The sequence below is a fragment of the Amblyraja radiata genome, chromosome 13, assembly GCF_010909765.2.
Source record: "Amblyraja radiata isolate CabotCenter1 chromosome 13, sAmbRad1.1.pri, whole genome shotgun sequence".
Classification (NCBI taxonomy): Eukaryota; Metazoa; Chordata; class Chondrichthyes; order Rajiformes; family Rajidae; genus Amblyraja; species Amblyraja radiata.
Genome location: NC_045968.1, coordinates 42,131,113 through 42,157,183, shown reverse-complemented (window position 1 = coordinate 42,157,183; position 26,071 = coordinate 42,131,113). Strand labels below are relative to the sequence as shown.

Below are 26,071 nucleotides of genomic sequence, written 5' to 3'. Positions count from 1 at the left end.
TCAGACAAGCCAGGGTAGAACTTATACGGTGGCACAGCAGTAGAGTTGCTGCCTTACAGCGCTGAAGCACCAGAGACACGGGTTCGATCCCGACCACAGGTACTGTCTTTACGGAGTTTGTACGTTCTTCTCGTGACAGCATGGGTTTTCTCCGAGATTTTCTTTCCTCCCACACTCCAAAGGCATACAGGTTTGCAGATTAATTGACTTGGTATAAATGTAAATTGACCCTAGTGTGAGTAGGGAAGTGTTAATGTGTGGGGATCGCTGGTCAGTGCGGACTCAGTGAGCTGAAGGGCCTGTTTCCACACTGTATCTCTAAATTAAAAAACAAAACCTTATAGGCTTGGTCTTATTTTTATAGCTGGTTGTGGCTATTTTTAGAATCTGTAGGAGACCATCCATTGCTTTATAAAATCATGAGGTAAATAACCACAGTCTTTTCACCGGGGTAGGGTTTTTTTAAATTAGAGAGCATAGGCTTAAGGTGAACAGGGATAGATTTAAAAGGGACCTAAGGGGCGACGTTGACACACAGTATATAGAACAAGCTGCCAGATTAAGTGATAGAGGTGGGTACAATTACAATTAGGATTAATGCACATGATCAAGAATAAGTTTGTCATTAAGTACTTACACAATGCAGAAGAAGACATTTGGCTCATTGAATCAACAGCAGCATCCCATCCCATCCCATCCCATCAGGCCCACATTTTATTCCTCTGTAGCTCTGCAACTTTCTCTCATGTACGCACCAGCATCCCATTTTGATTCTTTCACCACTGACTTACAGTAGAGGTAGTTTGCAGCAGCACATTGACCTATCAACATCCTTATGATGTGAAAGGAAATCAGAGCACCAGGAGGAAACCTGCTTGGTCAGCGGGAGAACGAGCAAACACGGACAGCGCAAGAGGCCCAGATCAAACACAGGGCACAGCAGTAACTGTTGCTCCGTTAAACTGTGTTTTTTGTTGAAACTAGCAAGAGCAGGACATTTGCCACTCAGAAAATAACCGCCATTAAGTTAGTTGATTTGCTTACACAATCACACCCTGATTTTCACATCTGTCCGTAGACATTGGTCTTAAGCACTGTTAGAGTGAGGCAGATGATCTTTACTGTGAATTAGTTTAGCTTAGAGATACAGCACAGAAACAAACCCTTCAGCCCACCCTATCCACGTAGGCCAGCGATCCCCATACACCATCCTACCCAATGGGGACAATTTACAATCTTTACCAAAGTAAATTAACGGGCAAACCTGCACATCATTGGAATGTGGAAGGAAACTGGAGTTACCCGGAGAAAGCCCACGTGCTCACGGGAAGAACATACAACCTCTGTACAGACGGCACCCATAGTCAGGATCAAACCTGGGTCTCTGGTGCTGTAAGGCAGCAAATGTACCATTGTGCCACCATGCCATTAGCCATGTGTGTCAGAATTTCACTTCCAACGTAATTATTTATTACTGGTTGCCTTAATATTCTCCAGGAAGTTCAATCACAAGGAGGTGTAATAAAAACAAAGATCAAAATTGTTTCAAAAGTCTTATGGTCATTTTTTAAAGCCCGTGCAGGGAAATCAGTGATGGGATCGGTCAAAGTCAGCATGGATTTATGATGGGGAAATCATGCTTGACTAATCTTTTGGAATTTTTTGAGGCTGTAACAAGTAGAATGGATATGAGAGAGTCAGTGGATGTGGTTTATTTGGACTTTCAAAATGCCTTTGACAAGGTCCTACACAAGAGATTAATGTGCAAAATTAGAGTACATGGTATTGGGTGTAAGGTATTGACATGGATAGAGAACTGGTTGGCAAACAGGAAGCAAAGAGCAGGAATTAACGGGTCCTTTTCAGAATGGCATGCAGTGACTAATGGGGTGCCGCAAGGCTCGGTGCTGGGGCCCCAGTTGTTTACAATATACATTAACGATTTAGACGACGGAGTCAAATGCAACATCTCTAGGTTTGCGGATGACACAAAGCTGGGTGGCAGTGTGAGCTGCAAGGAGGATGCTGTGAGGCTGCAGGGTGACTGGATAACTTGGGTGAGTGGGCAGAAGCATGGCAGATGCAGTATAATGTGGATAAATGTGAGGTTATCCACTTTGGTGGCAAGAACAGGAAGGCAGATTATTATCTGAATGGTGTCAGATTAGGTGTAACGAGTCCTGGGTGTGCTTATACATCAGTCACTGAAAGTAATCATGCAGGTACAGAAGGCAGTGAAGAAAGCATGTTGGCCTTCATTGCGAGAGGATTTGAGTTTAGGAGCAAGAATGCCCTACTGCAGTTGTACAGGGCCCTGGTGTGACCGCACCTGGAGTATTGCGTGCAATCTTGGTCTCCTAATTTGAGGAAGGACATTATTGCTATTGAGGGAGTGCAGTGTAGGTCCACCAGATTATTTCTAGGGATGGAGGAACTGACATATGATAAAATAATGGGTCAACTGGGTTTGTATTCGCTGGAATTTAGGATGAGAGTGGATCTTATAGAAACATATAATATTCTTAGAGGATTGGACAGGATAGATGCAGGAACATTTTTCCTGATGTTGGGGGAGTCCAGAACCAGGGGTCACAGTTTAAAAATAAGGGGTAGGCCATTTAGGACTGTGCTGAAGAAAATATTTTCACTCAGAGAGTTGTGAATCTGTGGAATTCTATGCCACAGAAGGCAACGGAGGCCAACTCGCTGGATGTTTTCATGAAATAGGGCTAAGGGAATCAAGGGATATGGGGAAAAAGCCGGAACAAGGTATTGATTTTGGATGATCAGCCATGATCATATTGAATGGCGGTGCTGACTCGAAGGGCTAAATGGCTTACTCCCGCACCTATTTTCCATGTTTCTATCAATCTTTTCTACCAAAGAAAGACACAAGATGCTGGAATAGCTCAGCAGATCAGACACCATCTTGGCAGAACATGGAAAGGTGACGTTTTGCATCGGACCCTTCTTCAGACTGATTTGTAACTCCTCCAGATCTGCAACTATTTGCTGTCCCTGCTGTGGTACATTATAACTTTCAGTGACCTCTGGTGAGTCTCAAAGTTTGATCATCCCATCTCTGTGGGCCCTTCATCAGCTGCATGCCGACCAAGGCTATGCATCTTCCTGACACTACCTCTCAGATTTCCAAGTCTGCATAATTCACCTAGCTTCATGGCAAAATGTGTTTGATAACTTTCCTTAAAACAATCTTGAGACATTTTCTACAGTAAGATGGTGGGCCAAAGGGCCTGTTCAAATGCTGTCCTGTTCCAAAGTACCATATAGGTATGTTGCAAAGCCTACCTGAAGCGTCGCTGAAAATCTGTCGCTGCGGGTGTGCGCGATTTTGGCGCCGTTTAGAGGGGGGCAGGTTTAAAACGCGATTTTCTCTAGGCTGTTCAAATCGAAGATGTTCAGCCTAGTTAATTATTAACGAAAAATCGCTGGAAGACCTCGTCGCAAAAGCTATTATTAGTTTTAAAGGCCACGTATAATAGTTATATTAGTTTAAAAATCAACCTCTAAACCCGCGAACACCAGCAACCGCAGGGTCTCATAAAGCAAATAGCAGAAGGTAGGCTGTATATTTTTACATTAAAAAGGGCTTCTAAAGATCCCTTTATACAAAGTTTAATATTGCGACTAGCTCATTTTGGGCCCATTATATCCCGCAGTATTTTTCTGGGCATTTGAGGGCACAAATCTACCGCAATGTGAACGTTCTAAACCAGCGCGTTCACAGGATCCCACTAGAAAGCTGATTTAAATGGACTTTAATTTACAGCAATTGAACACTAAATTCCTTCCATTTGGCCTACAAATTAATGTAAATGAGATTTAAAAATCATGTTTTATTGTGAATTATTTGTGAATATTATTTGGACATTTAGGCTATTTAAAAATGTTAATCATTTATTAAGAAATGGATAGATGTTTAGATCTAGTAATTGAAGTCTGAAATTAGAGAACAAGATGCTCATTTCCCAGTATGAAAATGGCAATAACTTTTTAAATACTTGAGATATGAAAGTGAATTAGGTGTCAAATTAAACTTATTTTTATGCTTTATCTGATGGGATAAATTGCAGACTTGATTTTTAAAATCTCAAAATTTTGTAACATTGCTATACCATACAAATGGCATATGAGTGCAAAAACAAAACACTTGAAGATTGGAGGGTAAAGAAGGGAAAGACTGAATAGGAATTTATGGAACGAGCTACCGAAGGAGGTAATTGAGGCTGATACTTTCACAATGTTTAATAATAATAATAATAATAATAATACATTTTATTTATGGGCGCCTTTCAAGAGTCTCAAGGACACCTTACAAAAATTGAGCATGTAGAGGAAAAACATGTAAGGGGAATGAAATAAATAGTAGAGACATGACTAGTACACAAAGTAAAGACAGAATTCAATACAAAACACAGTATGAGGCAATTAATGCACAGATGAAAAGGGACGGGGACGTGGGGCTAAGGATAGGCAGAGGTGAAGAGATGGGTCTTGAGGCGGGACTGGAAGATGGTGAGGGACACGGAATTGCGGATCAGTTGGGGGAGGGAGTTCCAGAGCCTGGGAGCTGCCCTGGAGAAGGTTCTGTCCCCAAAACTGCGGAGGTTGGACTTGTGGATGGAGAGGAGACCGGCTGATGTGGATCTGAGGGACCGTGAGGGTTGGTAGGGGGAGAGGAGGTCAGTGAGATATGGGGGGGCCAGATGGTGGAGGGCTTTGTAGGTGAGGACCAGGATTTTGTAGGTGATCCGGTGGGAGATGGGAAGCCAGTGAATTTTTTTTGAGGACTGGAGTGATGTGATGCCAGGATTTGGTGTGGGTGATGAGTCGGGCGGCTGCGTTCTGGACCAGTTGGAGTCAGTTGATGTAGGTGGAGCTGATGCCAAGGAGAAGTGAGTTGCAATAGTCCAGTCGGGAGGAGATGAAGGCATGGATGAGTCTTTCAGCAGCAGGCGGTGTGAGAGAGGGTCTGAGTTTGGCGATGTTGCGGAGATGAAAGAAGGAGGTTTTAATGACATGGCGGATGTGAGGCTCAAGGGAGAGGGTAGAATCAAAGATCACGCCAAGGTTGCGGGCCTGGGGAGATGGGGAGACAGTGGTGCCGTCGATGGTGAGAGTGGGGTTATTGATTTTGCTGAGTGTGGATTTGGAGCCAGTTTAAGATACAATTTGACAGGTACATGGACAGGATATGTTTAGAGGGCTATAGACTAGTGTAGATGGGACATGTTAGTCGGTGTGGGTAAGTTGAGCCAAAGGGCCTATTTCCACGTTGTATGACTCTTTGCTCTCTGACACTGCAATCTGGAACTCTGAAATGAAACAGAAACTGCTGTACATGTTCATCAAGTCAGACTGCATCCAAGAAGATCGAAACAGTAAACATTTAGATCAATGACCTGCTCAACATGTGCACCATTGTTAGGAAAGGTTGATAAGGACACGGGCCGAACAAAAGAAAATGGGATTAGCTTAAATGGGCAACTTGGTTGGCATGGACGAGCTGGGCCAAAGGTCCTGTTTCCGTGTTGTATGACACTATAAATATGGCTCCAAATGCAAGCTATGTTCTTTACATTTCTACCTGTCAGGATTTAGATTCAGATCGGCATGTCAGAATTCAGAACGACAACTTTTGGCTTATGTGTTAACTTGCGGTTTTCCATACTAAAACTGATTTGCAGGAACAAATAATTGGCCAGTTGAGTATTTGGTTCAAGAGGAAATGACCACATGGAACAAATGGAATTACATTGCGTAATGGCTAATACATTCAGGATTTTCATACATAAAATGGAAATCCCATGTATATGTGTTCATATGTATATACACACACTTAGATTGGACTGAACTTTTTGTTCTTGTTTATTATATTGTTTACAGAGTACTATGTTTACATATTCTGTTGTGCTGCTGCAAGTAAGAATGTCATTGTTCTATCTGGGGCACATGACAATAAAGCACTCTTGACTTTGATCTTTCTCTAGTCAAGGAGTGTATATTTAAAAGATGCACATTTCCAGCCATTGGTGTAACTAGCATATGTTGGTGGTGGGAAATTATTTTTGTAAATCAGCATTTTAGCTCGCACCAACGAAAGATGTAAAGATGTAGAAACTAAAGCGAAAGCTTATTTGGATCTGACATGCTCATGCTTTACTGCCATCTGTTTCACTAAAACACTTGAATGGATGCTGGAATGAATTCTAAATGGAATTTATTCTTAAATCTATGATAACACTCTAAGGCTGCTGCTGTCTATTCAAATCTTGCAACTGACCGCAATCTAAATAATTGAGTATTGTTGTGAAATCAATGGTCAGTCAAACAACACTCGGCAGACAATACATTTTCAATATGTCAAAAAATAATAACCGTTGGTTGTGAAACCCTTATTGCTTTTTAGGATTTATTTTTGAAGGCAAGCTTCTTCTGTGATGTGCCTACAGAAATGTCCTTTCTTTGCTTTCTTCAAAGTGGTTTGCCTGTAGGATTGCTGCAATCTGAAATTCTAATTGGCTGTAGAGCACAGCTATGAATGATTATCTTCGAAGCACTTCATAAAATTAGCTTGAAGCTTCAAACTGGTATCACAACTACAGGGTTATGGTACACCTATCCCCCAGAGTAGGAATTACTGCCTCTTTTTTTTTTTAAATCAGCTCTTAGTTTTATGATGTTACCAAATCATGCTATAGTGTAATCACCGAAAAAATTAAATTGTTTTTTTTCTGCTCTCTTTCAAATGCTTGTGGCTGTCAATTACAATCACAGGAGAAAATTTAAGATCTGTCTACTTCCAGGAGCTAGGCTTTTTGATGACTTTTATAAAGAAAATCAGCTAAATTTAAAATGCATCAGAGGAGCTCCAGGGGTGAAGACTGACATCCAGATGATCCATTCTTTCATCTCTCAGAGGGGTGAAAATCATCGATTTGCCTTTTATAAACTATGAATCAAATGGGCACGTAATTCTTTCTCCCTGTGTTTATGTTATGTTCCTCTTTTTTTTGGCTTTGATATGGAGTTTTGAAATCTCATCCCTTTGATAAAGCATTTTCTATCTATCTATCTACTTCTGACAATAATCGTACTGCATTGGTATCTTTATGAGTACCCTGTGAACTTGCACACGCTTAACTTGCTTAATATACATTTCTGTTCCTTTTCTGTTCATGTTACCTTTCTCTGTGGCAGAGAGAGCACCGTGTGATGCTACAATGGTAATCTTCCAGCAGGCCTTGCCTATAAGCCTCTCACTCTGTTGATTACATCATTAAGCATAATCAAAAACATTTCTCCGGAATGATTTGAGCTTTATAGCAGGGATTGATTCTTTTGATCTCCATGCCATCGTTTTACGAGAGGACGCTCCTCATTTGCACTACAAATGCCTGTATGAAATGAAAATGGTGTGGCTTTCCGCAGCCACATGTCAAAGTCAAATGATTCAATTCAGCTGTTCACAAGTCAACCAGCATCTGTAGGAAAGTGGTGCTTCTTAAATCAAACATTGAAATAAGATAGTTTTCAGCAGCCATTTGAAATCCATGCATGGCATTTGAAATACGTGAATACTTTATTAATATTTTGCACCAGTAATTTTTTCCATATGTATCCAAGTAAACCCATTGCATCTGCAGTGTGTTTATATATTTTGTGTCTTCCTAATGATTTTGAGAAAACTTGCAAATATAATGCAGGGTAGCAAATAGTGTCATCTGTAAATAATTCAAATGGTTGTAATCTGAAACATGAATGAGATTTTTTTTAAATCTTGATCTTCCTATCCTCCAGTCCTGAAGGCCAAGACTGTGTCGATGTACAATTCAAAATGTTTTCAAATCCCTGATGGGTGTCAGGTCATTACATGTGGACCTAGAAAGGTTGACCCAATAGCCAACTGTACACTGAAGAAGGGTCTCGACCTGAAACGTCACCCATTCCTTCTCTCCAGAGATGCTGCCTGTCCCGCTGAGTTACTCCGGCATTTTGTGTCTACCTTTGATTTAAACTAGCATCTGCAGTTCTTTCCTACATAAATTAAACACATATTCCCTCCAAACCATTCTTCCTGGTAAAGCCCAGGCGCTTACAATTTATAGTGTCAAAATGTGGCCGATTCAACATCAACTCACCACCAGCTCCATATAAGCAGCACTGATATTTACTGAGGCAAGTTTGTGCATCAATATTACTTTTAATGTATTTATGATACTGGCCGTTGGTCACAATAGCAATCTTATGTCCCACTGCAGCGGCCTAATCCGCGAGTTAAGAAGAATGCCTTCGACCTTCAAGCTCGAGGGCACTCGCCTGGAAAACCTCGAGCTAGATCGACAGTCCGCGTTGAAACCACGAGCTGGATCGACCGACCCCACACACACAAACACATCACAAAGGCGGGGGCCAGGGAAAACGGGGGAGCACTGTCTGTAATTCACACCCGCGATGAAGAGGAAGACAAACGGCTGCCACAGTGTACAGTAAGTCCTATATAGAGTGCGGAGGGAGGGGGGGGGGGGGAGAAGGAGAGAGAAGGGGAGAGAGGGGGAGAGAAGGAGAGAGAAGGGGAGAGAAGAGGAGAGAAGGGGGGGGGGGGAGAAGGTGGGGTAGAAGGAGTGGAGACACTTTTTAGAAGTATAATAAAGTTTAGCGGGCATTTTACCTACCGGTCAGTTTTCCTTGGTCCTGAAAACTCCAATGAGCCAATCAAAATGCCCGGTCAGTGAAGGAGATTGCCAACGGCTGCCCTCGACTGCCTGTAACTAAATAGCAACCCCACTCCACTGCATTACGAGTTAAAAAGAACCATGCCGACCAAATTTTACTCGCGGAAAATGTTTCAACAAGCTGAAAATTTTTCCGCGGCCTAGCTGAGGCCACGAGTATTCTGGAACTTCCCTCGAGCATGAAAGAGAGTTCCAGTGACCCCATAGGACCTCCTAGGACCACGTGTCGACCATGCTCCAATTTTAAGTTGAGGGCAAACTCGTCTAAACTCGCAGATTAGGTCGCCGCAGTGGGACAGCCCCTATAGTCCTCGCCTTATTTGTCTCAGGCCAATGCAAGCTGCGATCAGCTGCGATCCTGAATGCGTCATTGTTGTTGTTGTGCTGCTCTAGTTAACTATGGCTTACGAAGGATCTGTGATTAATTAGATTGCATGTTTGCACACTATTTTCATTTTTGTGGGTTAAAATGCAGGCTCTTTGTCTGATACAACTGGGGAAAAATGAACCCTTAAATGAATCCATGTCCTCCAGAGTTACTTCCTGGCCTGCTGAGTTACACCAGCACTTTGTGTTCCACTTAACATATCTACACTTTGCTCAACAGGGGAAATAATAACACAGAATTTGATGGAAACATGTGTCTAGAAATACATCTATATCATCCCTTCAGCATTAAAATAGCACAAGTAATTTCACTGAAAGTATTTTGAAAAGCTCAAAAAAATTGTAAAATTCTTAATAACAGTTGCAAAACATTCTGTGTGGCCTCTTTCAGGGAAATGAGTTTAAGGGTTCAATTCTTGTTTATTAAACCTTTTCTCAGAGCTTCGCGTTCAGGAAGTTGTCCTTATGGCGCTACACCACTGGGTAACCATTCTTCCAACCTGTGTGGTGTTGGCTAGGAATGAGTGGTGTGGTGCTTCAGTATTGGTTGGGGGACATGGAGTTTGTTGGCTGTAAGATTGCTCACATTGGGTGCAGGAAATCTGCACAAGGATCTGAAGAGCAGTGTGTTCAAGAGGGCATGGTGCAGCTTTATAACATTTTACTAATACTGCCTTTTTGCATATTATGTTCAATTCTGGTTGCACCATTAAAGGAAGCATGTAAAGGATTTGGAGAGGATGCAGAAGAGGTTCATCAAAATGCTGCCTGGGTTCACAGGTATTAGCTACGGGGAGAGTTTTGAAAAACATGGATTGTTTAAGAACTCTCCCTGTTAAACAGCACCAGTAGAAGGGGAAATCAATCGCTGCTGTGATCCTGCCTCAGATCCTAATTACATTTTTAAAAATAGGCAAGAGTCATGAGAGTCAAGATAATTTTATTGTCATATGTCACAGATAGAACAATGACATTCTTACTTGCTGCAGGAAGGAACTGCAGATGCTGGTTTTTGCCGAAGATAGATACAGAATGCTGGAGTAACTCAGCGGGTCAGGCAACGCCACTGGAGAAAAGATGTAGGTGACGTTTCAGGTCGGAGCCCTTCTTCAGACTGGTCTTCAGACTAAAAAAATACCCTCCTTGATCCAGGGTTAGTTGTTGCATACCACGCTTGAAGTGTTGGTACATTATATTATTAGTGCTTGAATTAAGAAAGTTAAGTCAAATAGAATGGCATACAGTCAGAGCAGAAAAAGCCAAGGAACTCTCTGGCCGGCCAGCAGTATTTGAGAAGTTGCTTTCCTCCTCTTACATATTTTATGTAGAACCAATCAATCCTGTGAAAAGGTAAAATATCTGTGACTCCCTTGATCCATCCGATGGCAGCAAACAATCTATTACCATATTTGGGCACCGAAGATGGTTTGGGTTCTGTCTTTTTGCTCTTTAATTGTTTGTTTGTTTGTTTTTTTACGTGTTGTGCTGCTGCAAGTAAGAATTTGCATTGTTCTGTCTGGAACATATGATAATAAAACAGGCTTGACTCTTGAATGTCCTTGGGACCTCTGAGTCCACACCACCCATCAAGCACCATTGACAAAATATTAGATTCATCCCATTTCATTCTTCCAGCACCTTCTACTAGATTCTACATTCCCACCCTAGATGTTGCCTGACCCATTGGGTTCCTCCAGCACTTTGCTCAAGTTTCCAGCATTTGATGACACGTATGTCTCCTAGATTTCCACAACTTATTACACAGTAGGGGTCAATTAATCTAGCAATCTGCATGCCTTTTGGAAGTGGGAGGAAAATGGGGCACTCAGAGTAAACCGATGTGGTCACAGAGGGAACTTTCCAACTGTGTCAGGATAGCACTTGAGGCCCGGATCAAACTTGAATTACCGAAGGCGTGAGGAGGCAGCACTGATAGCTGTGCCACTGTGCCATCTTCATGCCAACAAAGCTATGGGAAAAAGAAGAGGTCAAAGAATTGAGAAGACAGATGAATGGAAGGCCACGATAATGTGCATTTTCTGGAGGTCTTTCTCATAGATCATATACCCAACTGTATCACAGTCTACATTAGTCTATCTCAGACTCCTTCACTGTGTCTCCTCTGCCCTCATCTTGTAACTTTGCACGTGAGGGCAGACTGTACAGCAGGGTAACAAGAACCAAAAGCAATCCTTTAACATCATCATCTGTTACGCCACCGCAGTGGTGCAGCAGTAGAGTTGCTGCCTTACAACGCCAGAGACCCGGGTTCGATCCCGACTACGGATGCTGTTTGCATGGAGTTTGTCCGTTCTCCCAGTGACCTACGTAGGCTTTCTTCGGGTGCTCTAGTTTCCTTCCACACTCCAAAGGAGTACAGGTTTGTAGGCTAACTGGATTAGTAAAATTGTAAGTTGTCCCTGGTGTGCAGGATAGTGTAATGCCCCTGTCCCACTTAGGAAACCTGAACGGAAACCTCTGGAGACTTTGCGCCCCACCCAAGGTTTCCGTGCGGTTCCCGGAGGTTGCAGGTGGTTGCCGGAGGTTGCAGGTAGTGGAAGCAGGTAGGGAGACTGACAAAAAACCTCTGGGAACCTCCGGGAACCGCACGGAAACCTTGGGTAGGGCGCAAAGTCTCCAGAGATTTCCGTTCAGGTTTCCTAAGTGGGACAGGAGCATTAGTGTGCGGGGATCGCTGGTCAGCGTGGACCCGGTGGACTGAAGGGCCTGTTTCCGCGCTCTATCTCTTAAACTAAAACTAAAAACTAAACTAAACTCCAGTCCAATAGTGAGATCGACATGCTAAAAGGTGTTTGTGAAATATAAAATGGAACATTAAGAATGAAAGCGTCTAATCCGCTTGTTTAATTGGGCCTTTTCATGTACAGAGCATGATAGCATTTAAAGTAAAATATGTTCTCACAGCAAGAAGCAAGAAATGGGTGGCAAGCTTCTAATGCATTGCATTCCAGACATTAGTGTCCGTTATTACACATTTGATACCAACATTAAGCTGAAGGCTGATAAAATATTTGTTGCCATATCGTGAGAGGGTTACTGGAACGTGGAGTAAGTTGCTGCGGGGAACATTGAAGATAGAGAACTTGCAACTTGGGGGATATTTAGATAAATATTTGAATGAGAAAATAGAAATCTACATGCGAGAGCGGGCATGTGGGATTGATTTGGAATCCACAAGCCATAAATTAAGGCTCAGACATGGTGGCCCTTCTGTGCTTTAAACTGCAACGATTCATTGGTTTTATATTATTACATTTGCCTTTCTTCTCTGACTGCAGCAGCTAGCTGAGTCTTACCAATGACCAGATTTTAACTGAAGATAAACACAATAAACTGGAGTAACTCAGCAGGTCAGACAGCATCTCTGGAGAAAAGGAATAGGTGACTTCTCAGCCTGAGAATCAGGGGAGAGGGAAACAAGGTACATAGAACAAATTAATGAAAGATATGCAAAGAGACAGATCAAAGCCAGCAACAATAATCAAGGGAAGGTGGAGACCACAATGGTCCGTTGTTGGATGCAGGGAAGGTGATAACGAGTAATACAAATGGTGAAATTCAACAGAACAAGGGTGAAACTAGTACGATGGCTAGGGTGGGGGAGGAATGGGGAGAGAGGGGATGCAAGGGTTACTTGAAGTTGGAGAAATCAATATTCATACCAGTGGCTTGTAAGCTGTCATGTTCCCACTGGGTGTGTGAAGGCTGGAATCTGAAGAGTGCTCTTGGGAGTTCACCTGCAACTCTGCCGGAACAATGGTTTGCAATTGACAGATGGGAAACCATGAGAGATGGTTCAACATCTCATGTCCCTGCCCTTCGGGGAAGTCACTGCTTGTCTTATTGAGTAGATTCAAGTTCTGGTAAACACACTGTTCTTCTGAGAACCCCTTTCTCACTTGCCCTCCACCGCTGACTATTCACTGTTAGCTGCCCACCAATTCCATTTTTTTAAACGAAAAATACAGGAAACTATCAGCAGGTTCAGCCGCATCAGTAAGAAAAGAAACAGAGATTACATTTCAGGTAAAACACATATATATTTTTTTGCCTTAGCATCATTGGCCCATCTTTTTCACACAGAGCGTTGTGAGTCTGTGGAATTCTCTGCCTCAGTGGAGGCCGGTTCTCTGGATACTTTCAAGAGAGAGGTAGATAGGGTTCTTAAAGATAGCGGAGTCAGGGGATATGGGGAGAAGGCAGGAACGGGTTACTGATTGGGGATGATCAGCCATGATCACTTTGAATGGCGGTGCAGGCTCAAAGGACCGAATGGCCTACTGTTGCACCTATTATCTATTGTCTTTTATCTATTGACCCATATAGCAGTGAAATAGACACACCAGCTCAACTCAACTATACCAAGTGAACTAGTCCCATTTGCCTGAGCCTGACCCATATCCCACCAAACATTTCCAATCCTTACACCTGTATAAATGTTTCTTAAACACTGTCATTTTTCCTTCTGCTACCATTTACTCTGTCAGCTCATTGTGTTATGCACCACCCTCTGTGCGAGAATGATGCCCCTTGGGTTGCTTTCAAAACATTTCTATCCCGACCTTAAACCTATTCCCTCTAGTTTTATACTACCTTACCCTGGGGGTAAGACTGTGATTCTTCACCTTATCTATGCCCCGCGTGTTTTTATAAATCTCTGTAAAGTCACCCCTCAGCCTTCTACACTTCAGGATAAAAAGTCCAAGTCTATCCCACCCTTTTTCTATAACTCAAATTCTCAAGACCCGGTAACATCCTTACATCTTTTTTGCACCCTCCCCAGTTTAATGTCATATTTTCTATGGTAGGGTGACTAGAATTATACACAATACTCCAAATGTAGCCTTACCAACATCTTGTACAGCTGTCTTCATCGGATCATAGGACTAGGATGCATATTTGCAAAAATATAATTTGTCGCGTGTTTCACAAACATTTAGATTCTGCAAGATTGCATATTGGAATCAATAAAGCAAATTCTAATTTTAAAAGAACCCGTTTAGTTGTGCACAATTGATTTTCCCAAGAGTGATGAAAATGGGGTATAATATGCTGTTGTATGGATCTTCAGACAGATGGTCATTAAAATGCTGTCTGCAATATAATGGACCAAATAGAAGAGTTGGATAAATTGAAAATCATATAAACCTTAAATGCTGGAAATGTGAAATATAAACGGAAAATTCGGCAAACACTTGACAGGTCAGCAGAAAGAGAAACAGAATTAACATTTTAGGTCAAAGAGTCTTCATCCCTTTCAGCATCTGTAGTCGTCAGGGAAATTATTTGCCAAATAAAACTTTGTTTTCCATTAAAAAATGTTTATTTTGAAAATTGCACAACGGCAAAGATGAAATGCTGCATTTGGCTTGAGATCACATCAAATGCAACACTGTAAAGCAATTTACATATTGCACAATTTTAAATACAGTTGGATCCTAATAAACGCATAACTTGCGTGCCAAAAAAAAATAATGCTTGGATGGAGATCATTCCTGGATCAGTATATCTATAAATTGCAGAGAAAATTAAGCCAACCAGTAAATATTTGTACTTCAACCAATTTAATTATCAATCTGAACAAAAACAAGCACAAACACTTCACATAAAGACATATGTAATTTTTAAATCAAAGTATTAAGACTCTTAAAATATGTGTCTGCATTAAATTCAGTTCCAATTATCTATGTTTAATATGCTGAGATAATTTTAAAAGCTTACATTGAGATTTTGTATTTGAGCATTATTCCTGGATCAATATAATCAATCAGATCTAGGGGAGATCGAGTACAAGTATAACAAATTGACAGTGCATAAACATGTAAATGCAATATTTCCTTGTATAAGCCTCAGTGGCACAGACAAAATGTGCACAATATTATGTTTTGGAAAATAGGACTATTGAAAATATGTATACTGTGAACGACAACACATCAAAAATTAACAATAAGGTTATGTTGTATATCCACGCATCCTTCAATATTCCTATATTCCTAGATCTGTCTACTTAGATAATTAACCAAACCTTTCTGCGAAGGAGTAGACTGGTCTCAAAATCTTTGAAGTCCTGGATTTGCAGTAATTTCACAGTATATTAGTGTACCCACTTACAAAGTGGCTACGTGCATTGTTGAAAATAAGTCAGTGCATGTCCTTACAGAGAGTGAAACAAGCCTGTCTTTGAGCATTCAGGATGCCCTTGACCCTGCCATCAGATTAGAAACTGCAAGGCCACAAAACAATCCAATCTCGTTGACATGAATGTTAGTTGTCATTATTTCAAATGAACATCATTATCCCTCACCAATAGCACTCTAAGTATATAGCATGTCAGACAGGACTGTAAACATTACAAAATGTAATAACTTCATTCAAACATTTAAGAAAAACATACACAGATAATAGATTTCACTTTAAAATGAATCTGAAACATAGGATTAGGGTGGCAAAAAGAGATGTCCACATCGCAACTAAATTACCTACTCATTTATAAAGAAAGATTTGCAATTTGGGCAAAACAAAGATTCCTACTGCTTCTTTAAAAATTTCTATTGAGAAGAATATCAACAATAAAACCAGCAGTTATGAATATATTGTGACATTTTGCAATGGGTTATTTTAAGCTGTTCCCCATACTTTAAAGCACCAGTTCTCCAAGCAAAAGATAATCTGATATTAAAAGGATCTACCTCATTGGAGACCTTTGAAATATTTTTAATCAGACTTTATCAGACTTTACCTTGCACTAAATGCTGTACCCTTTATCCTTTATCTGTGCACTGTGGACGGCTTGATTGTATTCTTGGATAATCTTTCATTTGACTGGATTGCTTGCAAACAGAAGCTTTTCACTGTCCCTCGGTGACATGCGACAATAAACTAAACTATACTAAACTAAACTAAACTAATCTCTAATGCTATCTGCAATTAATAGATTACAGTGATCTTATCATAAAATTATGCTCCCATCATGGAGTTTCATGTGATGGGAAGGGGTGGATATAGGGTGCAAGTTGAATCAGGAGTTAACATTGGCATGTAGTAAAGTTAATGCTATGGTTGTTATGGGAGATTTCAACAGCAGGTAGACTGGTAAAATCAGGTTGGTACTGGACCCCAAGAAAGGGAGTTTGTGGAGTGCCTCTGTGATGGATTCTTAGAGCAGCTTGTATTGGAGCATACCAGGGAGAAGGCAATTCTGGATTTGGTGTTATGTAATGAACCAAATTTGATAAAGGAACTTGAGGTTAAGGAGCCATTAGGAGGCAGTGACCATAATATAGTCAGGTTTAATCTACAATTGGAGAGGGAGAAGGGTAAATTGGAGGTGTCACTATTACAATTGAATAAAGGGGACTATGGAGCCATGAAGGAGGAGCTGGCCAAAGTTGACTGGAAAGATACCCCAGCAGGGATGACAGTGGAACAACAATGGCAGGTATTTCTGGGACTAATACAGTAGGTGCAAGATCAGTTTATTCCAAAGAGGAAGAAAGATTCCAAGGGGAATAAGGGACAACTGTGGCTGACATGGGATGTCAGGGACAGTATAAAAATAAAAGAGACGAATTACAACGTGGAAAAGATGAGCGGGAAGCAAGAGGATTGGTAAATGTTTAAAGAACAACAGAAGATAACTAAAAAGGCAATGCGGGGAAAAAATATGAGTTACGAAGGTAAGTTAGCCAAGAATATAAAGGAGGATAGTAAAAGCTTCTATAGGTATGTGAAGAAGAAAAAAATAGTTAAGACCAAAGATGGACCATTGAAGACTGAAAAAGGTGAATTTATTATGGGGAACAGGGAAATGGCAGATGAGTTGAACAGGTACTTTGGATCTTCACCAAGGAGGACAAAAACAATCTTCCTGATGTACTAGTGGCCAGGGGATCTGGGGTCACGGAGGAGCTAAAGGAAATCCACATTAGGCAGGAAATGGTATTGGGTAGACTAATGGGACTGAAGGTTGATAAATCCCAAGGGCCTGATGGTCTGCATCCCAGGGTACTTAAGGAAGTGGCTTTAGAAATCGTGGATGCATTGGTGATAATTGTCCAATGTTCTATAGATTCAGTATCAGTTGCTGTGGATTGGAGGGTAGCTAATGTTATCCTACTTTTTAAGAAAGGCAGGAGAGAGAAAACAGGGAATTATAGACCAGTTAGCCTGACATGGGTGGTGGGGAAGCTGCTGGAGTCAATCATAAAAGATGAAATAGCGGCACATTGGATAACAGTAACAGGATCGGTCCGAATCAGCATGGATTTATGAAGGGGAGATCATGCTTGACTAATCTTCTGGAATTTTTTGAGGATGTAACTAGGAAAACGAACAAGGGAGAGCCAGTGGATGTAGTGTACCTGGACTTTCAGAAAGCATTTGATAAGGTCCCACATAGGAGATTTGTGGGCAAAATTAGGGCACATGGTATTGGTGGTAGAGTACTGACATAGATAGAAAATTGGCTGGCAGACAGGAAACAAAGTGTAGAGATTAACGGGTCCCTTTCAGAATGGTAGGCAGTGACTACTGGGGTACCGCAAGGCTCGGTGCTGGGACCGCAGCTATTTACAATATACATGAATGATTTAGATGAAGGGATTCAAAGTAACATTAGCATATTTGCAGATAAAACGAAGCTGCATTGCAGTGTGAACTGTGAGGAGGATGCTATGAGAATGCGAGGTGACGGACAGGTTGGGTGATTGGGTGGATGCATGGCAGCTGCAGTTTAAAGTGGATAAATGTGAGGTTATCCACTTTCATAGCAAAAACTGGAAAGCAGATTATTATCTAAATGGTGTCAAGTTGGGAAAAGGGGAAGTAGAACGGGATCTGGGAGTCCTTGTTCATCAGTCAATGAACGTAAGCATGCAGGTACAGCAGGCATTGAAGAAAGCGAATGGCACGTTGGCCTTCATAACAAGAGGAATTGAGTATAGGAGCAAAGAGGTCCTTCTGCAGTAGTACAGAGCCCTATTGAGACCATACCCGGAGTATTGTGTACAGTTTTGTTCCCCTAATTTGAGGAAGGACATTATTGCTATTGAGGGAGTGCAGCGTAGGTTTACAAGGTTAATTCCCGAGATGGCGGGACTGTCATATGCTGAGAGAATGGAGCGACTGGGCTTGTATTATCTGGAGTTTAGAAGGATGAGAGGGAATCTTATTGAGACATATAAGATTATTAAGGGTTTGGACACGCTAGAGGCAGGATACATGTTCCCGATGTTGGGGGAGTCTAGAACCAGGGGCCACTGTTTAAGAATAAGGGATAAGCCATTTAGAACAGATGTGAGGAAACACTTTTTCACACAGAGAGTTGTGAGTGTGGAATTCTCTGCCTCAGAGGGTGGTGGAGGTCAGTTCTCTGGACACTTTCAAGGGAGAGCTTGATAGGGCTCTTAAAGATAGCAGAGTCAGGGGATATGGGGAGAAGGCAGGAACGGGGTACTGATTGGGAATGATCAGCCATGATCACATTGAATGTTGGTGCTGGCTCAAAGAACCGAATGGCCTACTCCTGCACCTATTGTCTATTGTCTATTGTGTATTGTGTATTGTCTATAGTCTATTGTGGTGTGGGTTGTGATAATAATTTGGGGGCTAGTACCCCACATTATTTTCTTTCCAACTCGCTAACATCATTCTGCATAACTCACAAAACCACAATAAGCAACACAGAATACACGGAGGTTTTCTGTTTGACTCTTAATGTGATACAATGAACATGAGTTGCCAGGCTACCGTTGTTCATTTCTGAAGAGCACACTCCTACTTTATTGATCCTACGGCATTAGTATACGTGGAACTTGGCTTCTTTCACCTTCTACTCTCTCCAGTTTTATTCTCAGCTAGATTTTAAAAATAAGTTTATCCTAAGGATTTAATGAAGCAACCCCCAGCTGCCACTAATCAATCCAAAAGACATAAAATAACCATAAAAGGCTATCTTCCCTCAAAGTGCAGGTGGTATAGATAACTCAGAAAATGATCCTTCTGGTGATTGGCAAATAGCCAGGCATAGCATATGACGCATTCACCCTGGACAAGTTGTGCCTTCCATGGATACGTGAATGCAACAAATGACTGCTAGACAGATTTATGTGAACTGCAGCTACCTGCTTAAACAGCGGATTAAGATGCCCCTATCCAGATGTCAGCTGAATACCATTATACTGTAAATACATTTGTTGGTTAACACGTTCTTCAGCATAATGCCCACAGATGCATCATAGACTCACGGAGCTATACAGCAGGAAAACAGGCCCTTTGGTCTAATTAGTCCAAGCCAGCCAAGTTGACATTCTGGGCTAGTTGCCGGCATTGTCTCTTTTTTGCCTCTTTTTGTCCTCTTTTGTCTCCTTTTGATCACTAGCCTTTGTCTACCCATCTGCCAATTAATACCCCCCTCACCTGTATCCACCTCTCATTTGCCAGGCTTTGTTCTGCTCCAACCTCTTTTCCAGTTTTCTCCCCCTATTACAACTCATTTCAGAAGAGTCCTGACCCGACACATCACCTATACATGTCTTCCAGAATTCCTACCTGATCCGCTGAATTACTCCAGCGCTTTGTATGCCCTACAAAATACCATCGCCTGCAGTTTGTTGTGCAACAATAATGACCATGTTGCCTTGGACCAGTTGGAAAATTCACCTGGAAATTTCCTGACATAAGTCAATCTTACAATTCTGAGACAAATTCTACATCTGATGATGCTTTTTTTTAATCTTCTGGCATTGCTTTTGCAGCATAGCATGGGATGCTGGGTACTTTGGTCTGGGAGCCCTCATTAGGTACTTTTGGTTTTGATTTAGCAGGTCCAATCTGAAAGACTAGCAGAGTCGTGGCCTACAACCTTGCATTTCATGGAGACACAAGAGACTGCAGATGCTGCAACATTGAGCAAAATAAACAAACTGCAGAGGAAGTCTGGAGAACATGGATTGGTGACGTTTCAGGTCGAGACCTTTTTTACAGACTGATTGTAGGGAATGGGAAAAGAGCTGGAAAAGGGGAGAGGGCAAGTAATCCACTCTTGGTCCTGCCTTTCCCCATCTACCCCTGCCCCCTGCAATCAGCCTGAAGAAGGGTCTCGACCCGAATCATCACTTATCCATGTTCTCCAGAGATGCTGCTTGACCCGCTGAGTTACTCCAGCACTTACAATAATGTTCTTCTGTGTATTAACCAGCATCTGTAATTTGTTTCTTCATGCTGGAGGAACTCAGTGGTTCAGGCAGCCTCCATGAAGGAAAGTGGGTTGGTGACAATTCAGAGCTCGGTCTGAAGAAGGTCCTGACCTGAAACATCGTCTGTCCAAGTATCTCCACAGATGCTGCCTGACGTTAATTTCCTCCAGTACGTTTTTTTTTGCTCCTAAGATGTCAACCCTCTACCACAATGAGATTTATCCAATTTCCAGAGTGGTGGTGGTGGTGGGGGGGTTGAAATAATTAGTGTCCTTCCTGACCCGCTAACCCTGCAATTCCTCCAAACAGTGCAATCCCTTTCACCAGTGGCCTCCTAGCCGTCAAATCTCTGCACCTCTACAAATTGTTTGCAACCTCCTCTCACATGTCAAGGTCTGGGGCACGTGACATCTGACTGCCTCCAGGAACTCATCACCAGACCCCAGCCACCACAAAATGCATTACTCGGGTGGCCATCCCTTCCAATGTTGCCACTGTCCTGACTGGTTTCAAGGTCACACCTCTGAGTATGGTCTCAGGAGAACAGTATTGAATGGCATATTTTTGCTCTTGGTTCCACATGTCAATTACATGACAGTCATATGTCTCCTAGGCTGAGGGATGAGTGGGAAGGGATGAGTGAAACATGGACTCATGGAAAGAGTGGTTTCTGTGGAAAGCAGAAAGGGATGGGGAGGATGTGTAAACACATTTTGAGACCACTTGAGTTATTTTATTTCATTATTGCTCAGAAGAATCAGGCAGAAGTTTGCATTAAAAGGTTTTTAATGTTTGGATATTTTCAGTGTTTTAAAACTGTGGCATTCGGCACAAACCAAGAAGAATGTGTTTGCTTGTTTATATTCGTAAGAACCTTTTTGATTTCTGTGTCACGGTCATTTTTTTATTTCTCTCTTTTATGTGTGTTTAAAGTTAGCCTTTAAAATTTGGTTGAAAATGCAGATGGAGCTAATGAATTTAGTGAAGCTTAATTGAATGGGGGAAAGCTTATAATGGCCACTGAAGTGCGAATCAGGTCACAGTTGTGCCTCTTTTTGAAGAGGGAAAAAATCTGGTTGGCACATTGGAAACATTTTTAACATTCCTTATGTTTTCACTGTTACTTAAGCTCTGTGACTGATTGTTAGTGAATGGGTTTCACTTAAAGTCCTCCTATAAGAGACTCAAAGAAGTTTCTGAATCAAAGACTTGGACCAGCATGAAGTTAGGTTTGCGTTCTTCATCAATGTCCGAATGTGCAGTTGTTAAAATTTGTCATCTGAATCATCTTGAGAAAGAAGAATGCTTTGACATAGCTGGATGGCAGTGTGGGCTGTGAGGAGAATGCAGAGTGCTTTCAGATTAAGTGAATGGAGAGCAAATGGCATATGGAATATAATGTAGAAAAATGTAAAGACATCCACTTTGGTGAATAAAATGGACACATTGAGTTTTTGTTTTTAAAAGAAATAATGAAAGATTGAAGAAGAATAACAGATCAGAGATTTAGTTTAGTTTAGGTTAGTTTAGATATAACGTGGAGACAGAATATGCACTGACCAACAATCACCTCATACACTAGTGCCATCCAACACACTAAGGACAATTTATAGAAGCCAATTAACCTACAAACCTGTACATCTTTGGAATGTGGGAGGCAACCAGAGCAGCTGGAGAAAACTCATACGGACACAGGGAGAACGTACAAACTTCATACAGACAGCACCCATAGTTAGGATCAAATCTGATTCACTGATGCTGTAAGGCAGCAAGTCTACCACTGTGTCACTGTGCCTCCCCTAGAAACATAGAACGTTTCTACTGGGGTTAACATGGTTGATACAGGGATCATGTTTCTCCTGCTGGAGATGTCTAAAACCAGGGGTCATGTTCTTAGAATAAGGGTCAGTGATTGAGAACAAAGATGAAAAGGAATGTTTCTATCCAGAAGGTAGTGAATCCATGGAATTATCTAACCAAGGGGGGGTGTAGACGTTAAACTGCTGATTATATTCAAGACGGGAGGGTTTCTTGATCTGGGGTCATACCAGACCTTGGGGAATGAGCCCGGCCAGCTGATCGAAGATTTGGGAATTTTGGGATCAGTGACCAAAGTTTAAGATAGTTTAGGATAAGAATAAGACTGGACCTCAGTGAAGGTGCTAAATTGAGGGATGGCTAATCACAACAGTATTAGGCACGAGCTGGGGAAAGTAGATTAGAAGCAGCTGTTTGAGGATGTATCCACATATGGCATGTGTGAGCTTTGAAAGGGCAGTTGATTTGAAATCAGGATGTTCCCATGGGGATGAAAGATAAGGATGACAAGGTTCGGGAACCTTGGATATCAAGAGATATTTTAAGTTTCGTCAAAAAATAAGGATGATTATATAAGGTTTAGGAAACTAAAATAAGATTAGGTCCTCGTGGAATGTAAAGGAAACCAGCAAGAACTTAAACAAGGAATGTAAAAGATTAGCTTACAAGCTTACAAGGGCCATAAAATGTCGTCACCAAGTATGATTAAAGAACACTTAAAAAGCATTTTTGTATTATGTATATATTATGATGTAATATAATATATATTATGTAATGTAATATAATGATAACATTGTAATATAATATATAATGTAAATATTGAGCAAGATGGGAGCTACGGAAAGAGTAGATCCACTCAAGGACAAAGAAAAGGATTTATGACAATAAAGAACATTGATTATTGACAATCCTTAATGAGTACTTTGCATTGGTATTTGCCAGGGGGAAGGACAGGGATGATGATATGATTAGAGAGGGACATGTAGATATTCTAGAGCATGTTGACATCAGGTGTTGGGTGTCTTCAAAAACATATAGGTGGAAAACTCACAGGGCCTGATAGGATCTATGCAAAAATATTGAGGCAAGTAAGGGAGGAGATTGCTAGGAGCTTGACGGAGATCCTCTTTAGCCACAGGTGAGGTGCCAGAGACTGCAGAACAGACAATGTTGTTAAGACGGTGAACAGAGAGAACCCAGGAAACTAGTGGCTGGTGAGTCTTACATTGGTCCTAGGGAAATTGTTGGATTACTGTATATTCCTAGCCACATGGTTTACTCACATTTGGAAATACATGGTCTTATCAGGAACAGTCAGTTTGGCTTTCGGCTGCAGTCCTATCCTATCTCACAAATTTGATTGAGTTTTTAGTGGAAGTGATGAAGATGAATTCTGGAATGTCATCTATATTAGTCTATAAGGTAAGGTTGGATAAACTTGGCATGTTTTCTTTGGAGCATTGCAGGCTGAGAGGTGACCTGATAAAGGTATAAAGCAGTTGATAGGGTAGACAATCAGAGTCTTTGTTCCCAGGGTAGAACGGCCAAATGCCGAAAGGCATAAGTTTAAGGTAAGAGCCAGAAACGTAAAAGAGATGTGAGGGATAGGTTTTAAAGGAAGTTTATAAACCAAGTTTTTTTTACACAGAGAATGGTAATTGACTGGAACATGCTGACTGGGGAAGTGGTAGAACCATTTACAATAGCAACATTTCAGAAACATTTCGACAGATACACGAACAGGCAGGGAATAGTGGGGTATAGATCAGCATCATGACTGGCACGCACCTGGTTCTACACATCATGACTGGCACACACCTAGTTCCTCATTCTACATTTCACAGAAAGTGATAGATTTTTAGATATTAGTGGAACACTGGATATTGATTTAGTGCAGGAAAACAATGCTGATGTAAAAGATTAGCCATGATCCTATGGAATTTTAAAGGACGCACAAGGATTCAATGTCCTGCTATGTTTCTTATTTAAGTAAATGCAGGCAGAAAATGTAAAAAAATTGACATCACAAACTTCAAATGTTTTTAAGCTCCATAGAACAAGCTGTGTTCAAAATTATGAAAGCGTTTGATAAATATGCATAACATGAAAGACCCAACTCAGAACATGCCTGACTTTAAGTTCCCACATAAGTCATGGTCATCTCAAAACAGCATGCACACAAATAATGGCAGACGCGAACAATTGATATACAATTGGAATTTAAGAACTTCAACGCATGATTGTGGCAATCAGGAACTGACAATGCATCACAAAATAACCCGGTGTACAATCTATAAAAATCAAGGATATATCTGATTGATACACTCTCACACCCGTGAGGCAAATCCCTGCCTCCATATCCAAGTTTAAAGCGAGGGAGAGAGAGAGTGAGATTGAGGGAGAGAGCGAGGGAGAGAGAGGGAGAGAGACAGAGGGTGAGGGCAAAATAGAGGGCAAGGGCAAGATAGAGAGACAGAGGGTGATGAGAGAGAGAGGGCGGGAGAGAGAGAAGATCATAGAGAGATAAGGTGAGAGGTGAGAGAGAGAGGGCAAGAGAGTCTGAAGAAAGGTCTCAACCCGAAATGTCACCCATTCCTTCTCTCCCGAGATGCTGCCAATCTCCTGAGTTACTCCAGAATTTTGTGTCTATCGTTTTGAGAGCAAGAGAGAATGAGAGCAAGTGAAAGAGAGGGAGAGGGAGAGGGAGAGGGAGAGGGAGAGGGAGAGGGAGAGGGAGAGGGAGAGGGAGAGGGAGAGGGAGAGGGAGAGGGAGAGGGAGAGGGAGAGGGAGAGGGGAGAGGGGAGAGGGGAGAGGGAGAGGGAGAGGGGAAGAGGGGAAGAGGGGAAGAGGGGAAGAGGGGAAGAGGGGGAGAGGGGGAGAGGGGGAGAGGGGGAGAGAGGGAGAGGTCTCAGGACTCTGCGGAGGTATATGTATTCGGAGAACCCCCCCAGATGGCATTCTCTGGCAACGTATTTTTTCCTGCAGGGTCATTGCCCAAGGGGGATTTCGCGGCTCCCGGTGGCGGGCATCAGGCGTCCCGCCTTACAGGGTTTGCTTAGTTTCTATCATGATGTGCTAGGAGTGAGGAATTTTGTTGTTTTCAGCCAGCGTGTTGCTCCACAGGGGGAGGTGGGTGTTGTGGCTGCGGGGGTGGCCTGTCCTCACCCTGTCATGGCGGGTGTCGAGGAGAGTCATGCGCTTGGAGTGGTTCTGACTGAGCTTACCCCCGCTCCATCGGATTTGCTCATCAAGTTCAGGCTCCGGGATATTTCTTGGGCGCCGGCTCCACACAACTTGAGCCGCCTTTCCGAGATGCCCAGGATGCCGTTGCTTGATGTGAAGAGACGCATACTGTACAGAATGTTCCTGCACATTCTGCACCTCCTTGCCTTCGTCTTCCATCCGGACACACCTTGGCGGTCGTTTTACCACCTGAAGGTGGGGGCGGTCCCCACTAGAGGTCCCTCTACAATGGAGTCGTCTCCCTTTACATTGGGGACCTGGGGTGGAGAGTGTTGCACAGAGTGTGCGGTGACGTGTAATAAACCTTTGAGTCGGTTCACGGACTCGCCGGCCGCCTGTATTTTCTTCGGCGAAGAAGAGACCGTGTTCCACGCATATATGGAGTGTGAGATTGCTGCCCCTGCACCAATATCTGAAGGGGTTGTTATTCAAGTTTTGGTTGCATTTTAGTCCTATGATCTTGGTGTTTGGACACAAGGCAGGGAGTGGGGAGAGGCGATCGGGAGGGTGGGACCTCCCTGTCGGTTTGCTCCTGGACCTGAGTTGGCTGCCTGCCCCTCTTCCGGGCCTATGTCCATGCTCGTGTGTCCCTGGAGAGAGAACACGTGGTGTCCACGGGGACTCTGGAGGCATTCCGTGAACGCTGGTCG

At 42.3% G+C, this 26,071-nt stretch overlaps 1 pseudogene; it reads right to left on the bottom strand.

Moving 5' to 3' along the window:
- The window catches only part of LOC116979494, a 33,434-nt pseudogene extending 7,854 nt beyond the window's left edge, over window positions 1-25,580 (bottom strand).
- Window positions 25,581-26,071: the final 491 nt, after the last annotated feature.